Source organism: Eubalaena glacialis, chromosome 8 (assembly GCF_028564815.1).
Source record: "Eubalaena glacialis isolate mEubGla1 chromosome 8, mEubGla1.1.hap2.+ XY, whole genome shotgun sequence".
Lineage (NCBI taxonomy): Eukaryota > Metazoa > Chordata > Mammalia > Artiodactyla > Balaenidae > Eubalaena > Eubalaena glacialis.
Genome location: NC_083723.1, coordinates 114498574 through 114516880, shown reverse-complemented (window position 1 = coordinate 114516880; position 18307 = coordinate 114498574). Strand labels below are relative to the sequence as shown.

At 49.0% G+C, this 18307-nt stretch overlaps 1 protein-coding gene across 5 annotated transcripts in view; it reads left to right on the top strand.

Annotated features, from left to right (window-relative positions):
• The window catches only part of HIPK2 (homeodomain interacting protein kinase 2), a 188209-nt gene that overhangs the window by 119148 nt on the left and 50754 nt on the right, over positions 1 to 18307 (top strand). The gene's annotated exons all lie outside the window — the stretch shown is intronic.

Sequence of the window (18307 nt, the reverse complement as noted above, 5' to 3'; positions counted from 1 at the left end):
GGAGACAGCGCTGGCGCTGTCATGGGGTGGGGGGCGGAGGGGGCCAGATGACAGGCTCAGTGCAGCTCTAGTCCAGAACAGACCCACCCCTTCCTAAATGCGCGAAGCAGCTCCAAAGATGTTTTGAACGGTGTTTCCCTTGAAGAGCTGCATTCGTGCAGCAGCCGCTTTTCTGTGTGTCCCGTACCAGCCCACGTGAACACGGGCCCGTCAGGTCTCTGCACCCTTGGGACCCCGTTTCGCTTCTTTTGTCACCCGACATGCTGGGCTGCACGTGCGTAAAACCGTCTCGGGTTGTTACAGACGCAGTCTTCGGGGCAGGGGGAGCGTGGTTTGCTTCTTCCCTCCCCACCTTTGAGAGGGAGGAAACACTGCCCAGGTGGAAAAGCCTTGCTAACGCGACAGAAAACTTGGCAATGTGCATCGCGCGGGGCCGGGGGTCCTGGGCTGTGCTCCCCGAGGCCGTGTGGCTCACTTCCTTTGTCACTTCTCAGCTCTCAGTGGCATCTCCAACAGGAGACCTTGGCCTCCTTCCAAGGTCGGTGTGTCAGGCGTTTACGGTATGTGCTAGCAGCGTGGGAGTCCCATCAGATCTCTAATCCCACCATCCATCTGACAGCGTTTAATAAGCCTCAGTACCACCTTTGCCAGTCACTCATATTTAGAGACAAACACCCTTGTGTCTGTACTTTCTGAGTAAAGGAATCAAAGAATAGCTTATTGTCTTACCTCAGGGCCGGGGCCCCAGAAATGCAGAGTTAGTGTTTGCTGCCCTGGTGTCTTTTGCCCGTTACTCATGCCAGCCTAGCCCATCGTGTCCCTTGCTTGTTCTCTTGGACATTCCTTGTGTTCTCCTGCCTCTGCGCCTTCGCTTATAGTTTTCCAATCTGCAGGCCCTCTGCCTTCTCTGGACCCTCTAAAGGCAGCTGAAAGTCTACCCATCCCTAGCAGTCATAGTAAATCCTACCTCCTTGTGTTCTTCCCTGTTCTTCCCAGCCTGGAGTGAGTCACTGAAGTCCACTAGAGTGTAAGCCCCGTGAGGGCGAGACCGCCTTTTTTGTTTATTGCCAAATACTCAGAGCCCAGGACAGGGTAGATGTTCAGTAAGTTTTGTTGAATGAAAGGCAGTGATTGCTCTCTGTAAACTTGGTGCCCATCTGACATGTATCCCTTCTGTCTATATTCATCCTTCTGTACATGTCTACCAGATGCTAAGCTTCTTGAGAACAGAATCCATGACTTTGTATCACCCTGTAGCAGAATCTGGAACACGCTAGGAGCTCAGTAAGTACTGGTGATTGCGTTTACGACATAATCACTCAGTAATGTTCCCTGAGCGTGGGGCGGGGTAGGGATGGGGAGGCAGGCAGAGTGTCTTTCTCTTGCCCTTATATAAAACCACCTTGAGCAGCTTTTTAAGCCAGTCCAAGGGCCCCTGTCCTCCCACCCAGCACTTGAGTGTTTAAGAAGGACATTCTTAAGAGCGTGATGTTGTTAACATTGCATTCCTCTTCGCTAAATTAGCGAAGGACTGTATAGAATTGTTCAAGAATCAGTTATCCAGGGGTTGGCTAGTTAATTCCTGAGTAAGCCGCTCTGAAAACTGATTATAATCCTATTTCAAATGGAGAGTTGGGCGAGGGCCAAAAAAGGGTATATTATTGTATCTTGTAGGAGGGAAGAATCCGGCAGATATTCACTGAGTTATGGCGCCAGAGCCTTCCTTTCTTCTGTTATTGTAAATTATTGTTATAGTAGAAAGCCAGGTCAGCAAAGTGAGACTCCAGCATCACACTTCCTCTCAGCTGAGGTCTTATATAATGGAGACTTTCATAAACACACACTGCATACACATCACGTGGGATCCTTTTAAAGTTCATGCTGTTCAGTGTAAAGGGTAATAATTGTTTTATATTCCTTTTAAGTTCTAAAGTGTCCCTTGCTTCTGGGGTAGCTGTTGACTAAACCTTCTTTGTTTAATCAAAGAAAACTAGTTTTATACCACTCAAAAGTCCCCAGTATATAGCTAAAAACAATCATTTTGCTTAGCTACCCCATTTGTCTTGCCTCTCGCCTCTTTTTTTTTTTTTTTTTAATTGAAGGCAAGCTTTTTTTTTTTTTAATTTATTTTATTTATTTATTTATGGCTGTGTTGGGTCTTCGTTTCTATGCGAGGGCTTTCTCTAGTTGTGGCAAGCGAGAGCCACTCTTCATCGCGGCGCACGGCCCTCTCACTATCGCGGCCTCTCTTGTTGCAGAGCACAGGCTCCAGACGTGCAGGCTCAGTAACTGTGGCCCACGGGCCCAGCCGCTCTGCGGCATGTGGGATCTTCCCAGACCAGGGCTCGAACCCGTGTCCCCTGCACTGGCAGGCAGACTTTCAACCACTGCGCCACCAGGGCAGCCCTCGCCTCTTTCTTAAGGGTTGCAAACTCACATGCCTGTAGGGCCAGGCGGGTAAAGTCAGCGAAAGTCAGCGAGCAGTGAGGATGCAGCAGGGGGCACACCTGGGTGCCATTTAAGGGGGCAGCGCTGCTTGGCCCAAGCTGATTGCTGCCAAGCGCAGACATGTAGCCCTAAGCTGGCAAAGCTTTGGATTTTCAAGAGAGCTTTGGATTTTCAAGAGAAGCTGGAAATCCAAATTTTTAGGAGATGTCACTTGATTTCTAAACGTTAATAACTAATTCCAAAAAAATTTTTAACTCTTTACAGACCAAAACAGTTTATGTGTCTGTGTCAGATGCTTCCTATGGGATAGCAGGTTGCAACCTTTGCTCTATCCCTCAGGCCTTCCTGCCTTTGGGCACTTGAAAGTCCTCCTTGGGCATCACTTTCATTGTGACACCTACCTTTTTAAGAGGGTGATCGTTGATTGACATCCAGAGTGTCTGTCCCTGCAGGGGAGGGACCAGGTGGAGCGTCAAGTACAGCACTGGGCACCAGGCAGATGCTCAGCTGAGGCGTGTCAGAAGAACAAGTCTCAAGCTTTTTTTGCGTGATCCCTCCTCTCTTAGAGGTATGGTCACACGTGGGTATTAGTTATCTACCGCTGCATAACACATGACCTCAAAATTCATTGGCTTAAAACAATAATAAACATGTATTATCTCACAGTGTCTGTAGGCCTGGAATTTGGGAGCAACTTGGCTGGACAGTTCTGCTCACGTTCTCTCGTAAGGTTGCAGTCAAATTCTCAGCTGGGGACTTGCCTGGGCTGGAGGATCTTCCACGGTGGCTCTTTGTCATGGCTGGCAGGCTGGTGCTGGCGGTTGGCAGGAGGCCTCAGTTCCTTGCCATGTGGGCCTCTCCATAGGACTGCTTGAGCATCCTCACAGCGTGGCCGCTGGCTTCCCCCGGAGTGAGTGATCCAAGAGAGAGCAAGGTGGCAGCTGCAACATCTTTTATAACCTAGTCTCAGAAGTCACGGGTTATCATTTCTGCAGTATTCTGTTGGTTACACACATTTGCCCTGTTCATGTGGGAGGGGATTCACTGTTGAATACCAGGAGGTGAGGATCACTAGGGGCTGTCTTGGAGGCTGTCTGTCACAGCCGTGCTCACAATAGTCACTAAATCCTTTTTAAACAAATGATCAAACACTGAGAGTAGTGTTTGATTTCCCAAAAAAAACCTAAGGGAATAATATTTATGTCCTAGTGATTTGTACCTAATATTCATCTCATTTACTACTGTGTTCTTGAGATCAACCTCAGAAATTAAATATCCTATTTTCATAGCCCATCTTAAAACTGTCATCCCTGAATGTGTCAAAAATCACTTTTTAAAAGTAGATTTAAAAATTCTACCTGTATCACCTCTTAGAGTGGTAGACTCAGGTGTACCATTTGCTTTTCAAGGAAGCCCTTTGAATTATTGCTTCCCTCTGCCTGCTTCGTGGGGTTTCCTTGTTCTCGTATTCTCTCAGTTGCCTGAGATGACACTTCTCTACTGAGCCTAATGTTTTTTTAAAGATTTGAAAGGAAAATCCCCAAGAAGTAGTGTCCTGAACAAAGAATAGTACCCTCTTTGAAATATTAATAGCATTTGTGAAAACAAATAGCCCCCTGAGATTCCCTGGGGCCCTCTGAAATTGGTAGGAGAGGGGTGCCAGTTATCAGAGGGTCAGACAGAGAGAGGGGTGACCTCAGTTCCTGCCACAGGATCTATTTCAGGTACCCCCTGTGCAACTCCCCACCCCGACTGCAACCTCAGGACCAAGTGGGAGCTGCTCCTGCTTCCAAACATAGACACACACACACACACACACACACACACACACACACACACAGTCTCTCTCTCTCTCTCTCTCTCTCTCTCTCTCTCTCTGCACCTTTCCTCTGTGGGAGCTGCTGCTACTTCCAAACATAGACACACACACATGCTGCACCTTGCCTTTGCCTCCTTTAAGACCACCCTAAATACTCATTTTAACCATATTTCACCTGAATACAAATGTTCAGGGGAAGGAAAAGTGTGCCACCGTGATTTCCCCTAGGAAAATCCCCACTGGTAGCTCGTGCTTATTTGTTCAATAAACAAAACCTTAGGCTAGGGATTGAAGGGGAGCACAAGGCGAGTCCACGCGTATGCGCTATGCACGGGGCTCAGGGGCGTGGAGGGGGCAGTGTTTGCGTGCGCACCTGGGGGAGGGGCCCGCCCCGCCCCGCCCCGCCCCGCCCCGCCCCGTCCCATCCACTCTGCCTTAGCGGTGGCCACAGAGAAGGGTGCTGCTAAATGGAAATGATATGCATAATTCATAAGGCCGTGATGGCGTGCGATCTGTGGAAAGGGGGGTGGTAATTACAGAATTGAGAAATGAGGCTGCAGGCGGGTAAGTAACCTTTGTAGGTTAGAGGCTGCTGTGATAGATGGCCTGCATTGTTCTCTTTCTGACCTTTTTCTGAACTTCCCCTTAGAAGAACAGAGGAAATACAGTTCTGCCTTTTCCCATATTGTTTTTGAATAATACCTTCAGATGCCAGCTTTTAGCGTTTGCATTCTTCCATTTGGGGTTTTGCTTTCCTGGCCCCCTCCCCGCCTTGGGCACCCCCTACTCCGTCCCCGCCCCGCCCCGTGCTTTGCAGCTTCCCATAGTAAAATCTAGTCACTAATTACTTCATCCCGGTATTAATGGTAAATACAGAGGCTACACAAGTATTTGTCCATATTGAACACAGTGTGTACAGGGAAAGAAAAATACCCCTGCAGCATCCTTTCCCCACCTCTGCCCCCTGCCTTTCCCTCCCAAAGCTGGCTCCCCCAGCCAAGCAAGACAGGCCTGCGAATGGTCCTCGGGGATGATGCAGATGGGCCGGTGAGAAATGTGTGGGACGTGGCCTCTCAGTAGGAGGGATGACGGAACCGATGATGGACCTGAAGCCCCAGCTTGCAGAATAGAGTCATTTTCACCAGATGTTAAGGTGCATGCGGTCAGACTCATCTAAACTACTGATGCAATTGCAGAGAAAAAAAAAACATAACTAGGCTGGGGAATGTGTGCCATTATTTCTTTCATCAACCTTTCCTCTCTGCAACCCGAAATACTCGGTGTTGTACACTCCACACTTCCTCCACTGGTATTAATTTCCTCGTCTGAACTGTGAGTCCCCGGCAATGGCCCGTAACTTTGGGCTCTATGATCATCTGAAGCCTATCAGCCTCTGTAAAGTCAGGGGACCCCAGAAGAGAGAAGAAGGAAGACATCTGTTTGATTTTCACACAAGTAAGCATCGTTAAAGAGTCGGGCAGAATTGTTCCACTTAGCCTCAAAGTTGAATCTAGAGTTGAATCTTTGGGATATTTGGTGTTGTTTTGTTTCTTGAAAAACAGACCCTATTTGAGGCTGAATGAAAAGGAACTAGACAGTTCTGTGTCAGAGGCTTTCAAACCAGAGGGGATGGAATTTGGTTAGTTCCATTTAGATGGTTAATGCTGATTGAACACCTGCTGTGTGCAGAGCACCACGGGGCTGCAAGGCAGCTCAGCACTTCCTTAGGAGGCAAATATAGGCTCTCTCTTCTCAAGGAACTTTTGATCTCATGGGGGAATCCAGGACAAGCCTAAATGTGTACATACAAAAACCTACTTACACAGCTGACACTCTACAGAGGCGAGTGTGACAAGCAGCCGCTCGGTTACTTTAAATGATTTTTCAAAATTTTTGTTCTTTGGCAAAATAACCCCCAAAAAACTGAGCTCTTCATACCAAGGATGACTGCCGTTCTTTCAAACATCCATTTAATTGCTTGTGGTTTTCTTAGTTGTATTTTTAAAAATCTCCCTGGCTGCCTCTTCTCTTCCCATCTCCATTTGTTATTTCTTTCCTCAATTCCAGATAAATAGTTTCTCCTTTTCTCCCACCATTCCTCTGCTTACGTATCTTTTAAGGATACAGGCTTCCTGTGTCAAGCTTCTCCCACTAAAAATAAATAAAGCTTTATAGTTTTATCTTCGGATTTCTCCATGGAAATCCCCATTGCCAGAGAAGTACTAGAAAGGGCTTGCTTGTTCCCTACCCCTTCTCTTTCCTTAAACACATACATCCACAAATACATAAACAACGAATAGTAGGAAGTCCCCGTGTTTACTTCTTTCTCAGATCATCACCTCCGTTCAGCACGCATCTGTGCGTTGAGCATTTACTACGTCTTGCATGGGGCTTGTGGTAGGAAAAAGAGAGTGAGCCCATCGCCTCTCCCGGCCTGTGAGTGTGAAGCGTGACCACCCGTGTGTGTGGAGGACTCACCCCGCAGCACCTGTGCCAGGTGTACCGATGAATAGTGAACAATCCACTGCCTCAAGATGCTTCCAATCCAGCTGAGAAGCTGCCAAAAGATTTTTCTCATTTTAAGAAATAATTATCAGGGCAGGGATGAGTGAAAGACGGAATCGTCAAGAGATAGATGTGGGACACAGCATAGGAGAGAGCCTCAGGGCAGAGTTCTGGAGGAAGCAGGATTCGAGTTGGAAACCTTGCCGTCCAGAGGAGTGCTTTCCAAAGAGGCAGACTGGGGGTGGGAGTGGAGGAGGCAGGGGATGCCTGAGGGTGTCCAGGGCCTCGTCCTGACCACCCTGGCGAGTCTGGAGGGTTCTGCCCTGTTTCCTCTCGTGCTCCCAGCAGGTCAGCTCCTCCCTCCCTCTCGAGTCCTTTCTTCCCTTCCTTTTACTCCCCCTCTTGAGCCCCAGCTGATTGGTGTGCAGCGCCCTGATTCCACACGCGGGTTAGCTCACTCGGCTGGAGTGGGGTTCGGTGCTCGAGAGAACAAGGTGAACATTTTCATCTCTTTTGCTGAAGGCTGCTCCATTCCAGAGGCAAGATCCGAGAGTCTCATCCCTTGGATTACAAAGAAGCCTCCTTGTTATGATGAGAAAAACAGTTTCTGGGCAGATGAGCAGTGGTGTCCTTGTCTGCGGGGACAACCTACTCCCCTTCCACTGACAGAAACGTCTTCCGGGCTCTAGTCTGCAGTGTGCTGTGGATCTGTCACCGTGAGGTCCCGGGCTGTCCCCGGTTGGCTCCATCCCTCTGTCCCGCAGGAGCCGAAGGTCCGGGGGCCTTTCAGAGGGTGTGTCCGCTGCCCTCTGGCAGCCCCTGATGTCAGCTGCGAAGAGCCAGCTTCGTTTTTCCTCTGTGACCCAAGCAAGCACAAGAAAGCAAGCTTGAGTTTTGTTTTGTTTTGTTTTCCAGTTCCTTTAGGAAGAGGTGAATATTGGAAGGTTTTCCCTAAATCAGCTGCCCTTGGTTGGAGACCTGGGATGTATGCCCACTTTGTTTGGCGAAACTCTCCCGTCCTAACTCCTGCCGGAACCAACAACCAGCCGCCACGGGTGCGGCCTCCTTGTCCTGACCTTGGCGGGTCCTAACAGACCGCGGTGAAGTCCACTCTGCAGCATGTCCTGCTGTAGAATTGGGTGAAGGATGTGTCCTCAGTCCTCTTCTGCCCGTCTGGTCTCCTGGCAAAGCCAGAGCGGTGTGCACGTCCCCAGGGAGCAAAGCCAGCCTCGCCTTCCCCTGCTCACGCCTGTCTGCTTGGAGACAGGACTCATCCTGCACTTTGTGGGCCAGAACCTACTCAGTCGGCCAGGATGGCCCCTGACTTTAGTTGAAAACTTGCTTAGGTAGCATATTAGCTGGCTTTGGCCCTGCTTTCTCTGTAATTCTGTACGAACAGCGCAGTATTGGGAGGGAAGCCTCCTCTGAGGAAATGGGAATATCCCTGTGGCTGCAGGGGAAATTCACCCCCCAGCGTGTGTTCAGCATCTTTACTCAGTGGATTCCTTTTCACGTCTCAGGTTTCGGCTCCCGCTCTCTCAATTGGTAGTTCTCCAGTCAGTGACACCAAATGCATCTCCCTTTCAAAGAAGGAGCAGGTTTCTGTCTTCAGGCCCTGTCTTCCTTACCCCCATCCATCAGCCATTAAGAACGCCTCGTGATTTAGCCCCACGAGCCACAGGATCAGCTGGTGCTGTAGGAAAGGAGATAACCTGAGGATGAGCCTTGTCTTTGGTACCGTTCACTTGCTGAGAGCTGGGCGCTCAGGGGCCTCTATGCAGGGCAGGCCCAGGGACCCCTGGGAGGACAGCATCCTGATTCTCCAGCCTTTTGCTGGTTCAGCCCTTCCCCCGACAAACGTTTCTGAGTACTCGCTACGAGCCAGTCGAAGCTAACTGTTAACCAATGGAAAGTTTTACATTTAAATGGATAATTTGCACATAGGTAAGTAATAGTACCTTCTTAGTGTGCTTTCCCCTGGGGTAGAGCGTGAGCTTTGAATTCACTGACTCAAAGGTGTGAAGGAGGCCCGCCTGCCTTTCTTCCCGGCCTGATGTCCCACTTTCACTCCACTGGGGGTGACACATCACCACTCTGAATAAAGTGGAGGGGCTGCATCTACAGCTGGTCCACGGGAATTGAAATTCCACATTCCCTCCTAGCGCAGAGAAAAGAGGAGTGGCCTCAGGAAGCGAAGGGTGACAGTGTGACAACATGGGTTAGGCCTTCCTGGTATCAGCATGCTTTCCAGGGAAGCCCTAAATGCACAGTTTTAACCCTCGGCTTCAGTCAGCAGACTAGCAACAAAGCAGAAGGAGCAATCAACCAAAGGAGCTAACAGGAACGTCTGAGGTTTTGTCTCCTTCCTCTCCCTCGGCCAGCTGCCCTGGGCCTTTGTGCTGAGCCCCTGTCACTGCAAGCCAGGAGAAGGCAGAGCACAGCAGAGGCGTGCGGTCTGCACCCCGATGTACATCACCACTGCATGCAGAGAGGGGACAGTGTACGGGAGGGGCTTTGTGATGCCAACCGAGTCTCTCTACCCGGCTGGGAGTGACACTGGGCGTTGCCTTCTCATAAGTCACGGAGCTGTATGTCTTTGCTCTGTGCACTTCTTGGTATGTATGTTATCTTTCACAATCAAAGATTTTTTTTTTTAACTTTATAAGAACCTGGAGCAGGACATGTGTAAAATGAATCATTATGTGTAGATAGTGCTGAAACCTGAGATTCCATTTCCCTGGCTGACAGGTGCTTCCACAGACATTTACTGAGCATGTTGATTGGCCAAAAGTATGAGTATAAAACCTGATAACATAGTCCTTTGGGGTGATGGAAAGCAAGATCCGGCTTTCTCCAGCAATCCTTGGCTTCATGGTAAAAGCCCCAGAGACCAGACTGGGAGATACAGGGCTTGGGACGGGCCGAGTAGACACAGTACAGTGGTACGTGTCCAGAGGATAAGGAAGTCCAGGGCAGTGTGCATGTCTTTGAAATGACCCATTGTGGAGTCCAAGTCATTCTTCCTTGTGAACATTTCTTACTGAGATTTACAAGGAATTAGAGGCTAACATCAGATTATCCTCCAGATACCTGAGAACTGGTTTCCAGTTTACACCAGCATCATTTAGAAACCTTTGGAGATTTTAGTCATTTGAGTTCTAGATCCAACCTTTTCTTCTGGTATATAATCAAGAAGGTTAGATTTTGGCACTGCACTTTGCAGAGTTGAAGCAGTGCTGGGAACCAAGGGTCGGCACAGGGGTGGCGATGGGAGTGGAGAGATATATACGTTTATTTAGGGCACACCAGGAAAGTCATACTCCGAGCCAGGATGTTCATTGCCAATAGAAATCCAAAAAACTTCCACTCTGATTCTAACATTGTACTGAAAATGGTCAGTTGAATCAAGGAAGCTCGCTTCCTTTGGGGGACTGTCCAAGTGTGGCATGAGAATGACGTCAACACCACAACAAAACCCACAATCAACCAAAGTTGATTTTATATATATATATAATCAACATTCCATGTGGATGTGATGCTTCATTCTGATGTCTTGAGCATTTCTGTTGGTGAGAGCTGGAGACATTCAGTTACGGCAGAATCACCAGTGAGGGTCTTGAATCCTCATCAACTCACACACAGTTTTGTGGGTATCAACAGCGGCCCCAAGGTAGAACTTCTAGAACCTCTCTGCAACAATTTTGTTGCATATGTAACATCAAGCTGGGACCACCACAGGCACGAGTGGGGTGTCTTTCCTGGCTTTCCTTCTAGAGTCAGAGCCATGGTACTGTCAGATGACAGTGCCATCCTCAGCTTATTACAGGGCTGAAATACTCTTCTGTGGGGTGTGTCTGGAGCTCTTAGGGTGCACAGTGTTTGGCTAGGCCATTGCAAGGACAGTCTCCTTATTACCTTGGCTCAGTGCAGGCTCACACAACAAGGGGGCTCCTGGTCAACCTCACCCTGTGTTTTGTCCCTGGAGCTCCATCTCTGAGTCCCTTTGTCTTTCACCTCATCTTTCTAGCACCCCAAAGATGGAGCTGTTTCTTTCATATCTCCTGTTCACCAAGGAAGCTGTGTCTTTTTCAAAATCAAGTCGCAGGTTGACCTTAGATGAGCCAGGCCTCTGTTGCTATGTTGATCTCCACTTGGACCTTTCTGGGTCCCCCAGACCTGGTATGAACCCATGCTGTCTTCCGTGCAGATCCTTTGGGCTTTGGGGTCCAATTTCTCTAAAATAGCCTCCTCGTAGTCCTCAGGTTTCTGCCATCTCTAGGGTCCTGTGTTGCTCTGATGTAATCCTTTGCCTTCTACTCCGGGTCACCAGCTCAAATAGTGGCTCCGAGAGCATGTCAGCATTTCCAAGTCTCCTTATTTTTGTGGCGGAAACATAAGATTTAACAACCCATCTGAAATACAGTTTTACATTTTGATTGCTTCTGCCCTAGCCATACCGAGGTTACTTTCAATCTACATATATTTGTGGGAACAGGCTTTTTTCACTGCAGTTCAGTTCAAGTACACCTTATAATATCAGTGAGTATAAAATACCATGGACTAACAAAGTGTCTTGCTTCCAAGGAGTTCAAACTGCTTTATAATTCTACTGACCATAATTTATCTTCACAAGCTGCTGTAGAGACAAGAAAAAAAAAAAGGCAAGATTAATAATCACATTTTATAGATGGTGAAATAAAAACTCGGAGAAATTGAGTAACATTTTTCCAGAAATGCACAGTTCTTCCTGTGCTCTCTGATTAGTGTTGCAGATTTATTGCCCAAGTTGGGAGTGGCCGTGAACCTTGCACTTGTTTTATTAGTGTGCTGTGTGGTTGATGGAGACATGGACTTGGCCGGGGAGGTTGGGTGAGGAAGAGATTGTACCGTGAAAGGCAATGCAGACTTAGAGCTGTGCTTCCCGGTAGGAGGAAGGGGGCGGGCTGCGGATGGGCAATTTTCTTTCTAAAGCTAAATGGTAGCGACTTAGTTGTTGGTCATATTAATCTTTGTACCTTTTTCATATAAATAAATGAAGCAAAAATGTTTAATGTGTATGCTTCAATATACTTAAACAGTTTTCCTAATGTCTCAACTTATAAGGAGGAAATGGACCTTAAAAATGAGGAAAAGAGATGCTCTTTATTTAACTGCTGTCACGTGGACTTAAACACGTTATAGACAAGTGATGTACTATCTGTTGATTGCCTACTCCATGCCAGGCCCTGTGCTAGGTGCTTCCTGTTATGCTGTTTCGTTTCATCCTCCTACCAACATCAGGAAATCAGTGTACAGCCACAACCTAATGGCACTGGATTATTCTACCTGGGGATCTTGAGTGTTTCCACTCAACTCGGCTGGTGTCCACACCTCTGTTGGGGGTCATTCCCCTATAGGGTCACAGGATCTGGACATCTGGAAATGCCTTATCAGCCATGTACACTGTCAGTAGAGCCAGTGGAGTGAAATATCGAAGCTTAATCATTGGTGTGTCGAAAATGACAGTTGTCCATTCTCTTTCTATAGAAAAATAGAATTTTCCATGTCTTGCTATGGGAATGTTGGAAAGGAACAATCTCTCTCTTTCTTAGGTGCAAATTTTGTCTGACACTTCATGTATGTTTAAAGTATTTTTGATGTTCCAAAATAGCACCGAAGAGCCTCTGTAAGATGATTCCATGGGCTGGTGAGTGAAGGATGAGTCACTGACAGGACCTGGGCGATTCTGAGCCCAGAGGGAAAGGCCATTTCCCAAGCCAGCCATCTACCTGCTGCAGAGCCAAACGGAGAACAGAAACGGCCCCCATGCAAGAAACCGGAATGTGATTTTTTTTTTAAGCATGTACACTTTGAAGCAGAAAGGCCAAGTAGTCTGTCTTTTGTCATAGGAGGTGTTGCCAAGGAGAAGGTGCCAGCTTCAGGGAAAATTGGCACCTGCTGAGGGTGTGGGGTTGAAACAGAAAGATGCATTCCTTCTACAGATGTATAGTGAGCACCTACATGCCCCAGGCGCTGTGCTAGGCGCCGGAGGTACAGCAGTGACATGGGCGAGAAGCCAGGGAGGGACGTGCACTCACCCTGCCCTGTGCCTGGAGGCCACCCCACCTGTCCACTTCTCCTGAGAAGCGCCCTGGGCTCTGCCTCTCCTCCCCGCAGTACCCCCTCTTTCGTGTGCCGGGCGCGCGTTTTGTGTTAGCTGTAGGCCCGCTGTTGCCTCTGACTAGATGGTGAACTCCTAGAGGAGCCACAGGGTCTGGCTTCTGATCTTCAGCACCCAACACGGTGCCTGGCACATAGTAGGCGCTTAGGAAAATGGCAGTTGAATTGTTCCGCTAAGTGAGTGAATGAGTGATGCTAAATTCTGGCATGGAATAAGCCTTGGTAAGAATGCTTTCTTCTTCACTGAAGAATAAACGCACCTTAGCAACCATCGAACGTGCTTCAGGTGTGCTAAACAAAAAGAAACAGATTTTAGACTTGACTTTGAGCATCCAGGAGCTCAGAGCCTTATGGACCAACAGAACAGGGGCCAGGCCTCTGCCAGGCCACAGCAGAAGGGTCTTCATTCCCCCAAGGATTACTGAGGGGCCAGAGAAGTGCCTTCCTTACCCGAGGGCTCGTGGCCTGGGTTTTGAGCAGATTTTTATGGAGCATCTGCTGTGTGCCAGACTAAGGATCAAAACACACGAGACACAGACCCTGCCCTTGGGAAGGTTTAGTAGAAGGCAGAAACACGGACATATATCTACAGCAGTAGGTGGTCAGTTAATATTTATTGGACCGATCTGGTGGTTCGTGTCGATATGTTCATCACGTGGTCCACCAGCACAGAGAACAGGGTGTGTTTGAGTGAGGAAGGAGGAGGGAGGGGACAGGCTATATCAGAAATATGACCAATGTGTCATGCATGCAGAGAAAAGGACACAGCCTTTGAATGAGGGGGAGTTTCGGGGTAAATTGGAAAAGGTTGAAATCCAAGGCAGGAGACCAGTAGGGAGTTACAAGAGAGGCCTGGATTGCAGAGGGTACCAGTAAGCCCGCAGCCGTGGAGCTGAGTGGGTGATGGCTTCAAGAGGGAGGTGAGAAGGGATGGGCCTTTGCAGCCCTGTGGTCCTGACCCTATATTCTCCTGGTGCCGCCTCCAGCCCCCCTGCTACCTTCGCTGGCTTTTTTGCTGTAATTCGTTCGTGAGCCCCCTACAGGTAGGTGTCCTCCATCCCTCGGTGCCAGCCCCGCTGTGGGCGCCATGCTCGGCCGAGTGGGGCCGCATGCCCACGCCTGTCTCTGGGCCTCCACTCCTGTGGGTCCCGCCCGCACAGAGGCCCGCTCTTCCCCGGGCGAAAGCCTCGTGCCCAGGCTTCCATCCTTCATGAAGATTTGCCCCTTCCATCCTCCTTTGTTTTGTGCTGCCTTAGAACTTTCCATCTGAATCACGTATTTTAGCACTTCCTTATATTTAATAAAGGTTTATTCAGTCAACAAATCCTTACTGATTGAGTGGCTACTAAATGCCAGGCACTGTGCTGCCCTCGTGGGCTGAGCAGGGGAGACAGACAGTACGCAGGTTATTGGGAAAGTGCTGGAAAGTGACATTTATGGCACTGTAGACAGAGACTAACTGGTGCCGAGGGACGCCCGTCTGTGGCGGTGACGATTAGGCTGAGGTTTGACGGATGAGAAGGAGGCCACCACCTGAGAGCCAGCAGAGAGAGCATTTGAGGCAGAAGCAACCCCACTGCATGAAGGCTCTGGGTCCAGAAACTGAGAGGAAGCTGGTTAGCCTGGAGCTTATTGAACTTGGACAGTGCCAAGCTGGGCAGGGCCCGGCCGAGGAGGTCTCTGTGGGCCTGGGGGGCACTGAGACCTCATTCTAAGTGTGGCAGGGAGCCTCTGAAGGGCTTCAGGCCGAGGGACGTGTGACCTGTTCAGCCAGTAGAGAGTGGATTGGAGGAAGGGGTGACGAAGTGGAAAGGCCAGATAGGAAGCTCCAGGTGAGATGGGTGGCCAGGGCCAGAGCGGTGGCAGTGGAAGTGGAGAATCAGGGGCCAATTTGAGATGTACTTCGGAGCTGCCATATTGATGGATTGGGTGGTGAGGATGGAGGGGGAGAGAGAGGAATCAAAGGTCAATTCCAGGTTTCCAACATGAGTAACAGCGGGGTGGGGTGGTAATTCCATTTAGTGAAACAAGGAGGACAGAGGGAGGAATTATTTGGGGGGGGAAGTGCAGAAGAGAAGAGTTCCCTTTCAAACGTAGTAAGTTTCAGATGATTGTGAGATATTCCAGTGGAGATGCCAGGCCATCAGAAACATAAAGCTGGAGCTGAGAAAAGTCCAAGATGGAGATAGACATTTGGAAATACACAAAATGGGATTTAAACCTGTAAGAATGGATACAATGACTGTCTCAGTTTCCTAGCACTGCAGAAACAAGTACCACAAAATGCATGACTCAGAATAACATATTTATTCTCTCACAGTTCTGGAAGCTAGGAGTCCAAAATCAAGGTGTCAGCAGGGCTGTGCTCCCTCTGAAGCCTCTAGGGGAGGATCCTTCTTGCCTTTTCTAGCTTCTGCTGGCTCCTGGCATTCCTTGGCTTGTGGCAGCATCACTCCAATCTCTGCCTGCATCTTCACATGGCCATCTTCCCTCTGCGTCTGTGTCCAAATTTCCCTCTTCTTCTAAGGACACCAGTCACATTGGATTAAGGGTCCACCCTACCCCAGGATGACATCATCTTAACTAATCTGTAATGACCGCATTCCTAAAGAAGGGCACATTTTGAGGTAACAAGGATTAGGACTTCAACATATCTTTTGGGGACACAATTCAACCCATAAGAATTACCTAGAAAAACAATGAAAAGAGAGAAGAGAAGGGGTCCTAGGGCTTTGCCATCAGGTAGCAGTTGGATAAAGGAAGACAAGCCATGAGCAGAGGGGCAGGACAAATGCGGCCGTGCATGGTGTCGTGAAAACCAAGACTGCGTGTTTCAAAACAAGACAGAACGGTCAACTGCATGGAAGAAATGCGGCTCTCGGGTTCCAGAGCTTACAAGCTGACCAGGGGACATGACGTGGTCCCTGCTGGTCTTGGCGAGCTCTGCACTTGAGTAGAGCAGAGGGGAAAGTTCAGTTAGAGGAGGGAGGGAAGATGCGTGAGGCAAAGCAGTGGAAGCTGCCGGAGATGACTCTTAGAGATTCGGCTTTGGAAGGAGAACAGAGAACTAGGGCAACAGCTGCAGGGAGCTGAAGGGATTAGGAGAGGTTTGGTTTTGGGTTTGGCGTGTTTTGTCCTTGCGTTCTGCTTGATTTTTTTAAACGGGAGATGCTGGAGCGAGTTTGTGTGTTTGGATTAGCTCTGTTTTCATATCTGTGTGTGTGTGTTGTGTACGTTTTGTGCTCGACCTCACTTGTCATGTGTGCTTTAGTGCTGCCTTCCCAGCATTGGGGCCCCCACGGACAGGGCTGCGCCCTCTGTTTCTTTTGTCTCCCAGCCACGCTGCCTGACGCTCAAGCATTTGTTCACTATGGTAACGGCAAGAGAAATCCTCTGCTGTATATGTCACGGCACCACGAATTGCTGCCGTTTCCTTTTCTGATGGAGAATGGACTGAACGATTTTCATAGGCCCTGTCCGTGTAACGTCAGCCGACGGAATCCACGTCTAGTGTTTTTCGCCAAAGAACATTGCTGGAGCGCCCTTTGCGTGACAGTCTTACTTGTTGGATTCTGCTAGGCAGAACATCAGGGAACAGAATCTGGGAAATGGGTTTCCAGAGGTTCCCAGTGGCCTGTTGAGGGGCATGAGGACCAGTTGATTAACCTGATCGGAAGGGCAGCCCCATGGTCACATCCGGAGATGTCCCCGTGGAGCAGGAGCAGCCTGTCCCTAAGACCCTGCCTGGAGACTGCAGTGTCCAGGCTGCAAAGGGCAAAGGGACAGGTCACAGGAAGAGGGGACAGAGGTGCCGAGATGCTTGATCCTGAGGCAGCAGCGGCTGCCACAGGAGGGGCTTCTCAGGACCAGACCAGAATACCGCTCCCGGGGAGAGGAGGCAGGGGGACACATCTGACTCTAGAACAGAGAGGGCAGAAAGCAAAGCAGGTTCTGACACATATGTAGGAAAAGCATGTTGTTCTCTCTATATTCAAATATTCCTTTCTTTTCTAAAAGATGTGTTTTTTTAAATAAACCAAAACCACCTCTGAAGAGATTGCATTACCAGAGGCAACCTGCAATAATTTGGTCGGTTACACACAATGATCGGGTGGCTCCGGAAGCCCTGGCGTGGGGCGGCAGCGCTGGACACAGTGACCTAGGCCAGTTGTGGGATCGGAGGCCCCATGACACAGGACAGTCCAGCAGTGATGTGTCATAAAACCACCCCCAGCGTCCCCAGGGCATCAGTGCCAGAGGGCAAGAGCAGCCTCCCGTATTCACACGGACCGTCAGCTACTAGGCTTGGAGGAGAAAAAGACCAAAGACAGGGCGAAGTGCCAGGCAAACACTGGCAGCTGAAGATGGCCAGCAGTGAGGGGATGGGGACAGGGCAGACCCATTAAGCAGCAGCTCGCTCCCCCGCCCTCCGCAGCCACTCCCTCCTCCCAAGCCTGGGGAGACCCAGCCTTGGGCTTCAGGACAGGCACTCTTGCCTCCCAGACCGTGACTGTGGAGCTCTGGAAGCACCGGCGGCAGTGCTGACTCTCCAGCTCCAAGGAAGTGAAGAAACTCCTTTTTACACCTGAAAAGTCAAAAGACTTGGTAGCAAGACACTTTGGTTCTTGTTTGGTTTTTTTTCAGTACCATGATGTAGAGAAAAAGAAGATTCGCAATGAGAGCAAATTTAAAGGGGCAGGTGGGGAGATGCTTTTTAAGCAGGGAAAATTCAGCTTGAAGCTCCAAGTGGAGGTGTCTCTGATGCCCCCTCCCTTGCCACGCCCCGCCTCTCGTGCTAGCTGGGCGAAGATAACGTAGGCAGAGAAAGGTCTCCCCGCTTCCCTGCACTCCACTCCAGGCTGCTGAAAGGGTGGAGAGTAGCATGTTCCTGTATCGCTTAATCAAGGGGACAGTTGAGAGAGAAAACAGAAGTTGGGCTAATGTATCAGCAGAGTGCCTCGAGCCACGTTTTTTAAAAAAACATAAACTGGGTTCGTATCTCATACTCTGAATGTGGTTTTCTCCAAAATGTACCCCTAGCAATCATGACCAATTCCTAGAAAAGAAGAGGTACTCTGTGGTCTTTGGTTTTGATTACCAACTACATGTGAAATTTTCTCTTTGAGTTTAGGTGATTTCCTTTAGAAGTTCCAGCATGTAACCTGGTTTATCATGTGAAGTAACATAATTTCTACAGTTAGGAAAGGGTTTATAATGGAATTCTGATTGATACCCAAACTAGGTACTGCGAACAGGCGTTCTATAATTGTCATAGTAGAGAACTTTTTAGAAGCTAATGAAATAAAGTAGTGTTTCTTTGGGAAAGTGATACAAACTCCTAAGGATTGTTGGCATAAACAGATATTGGATTTAATC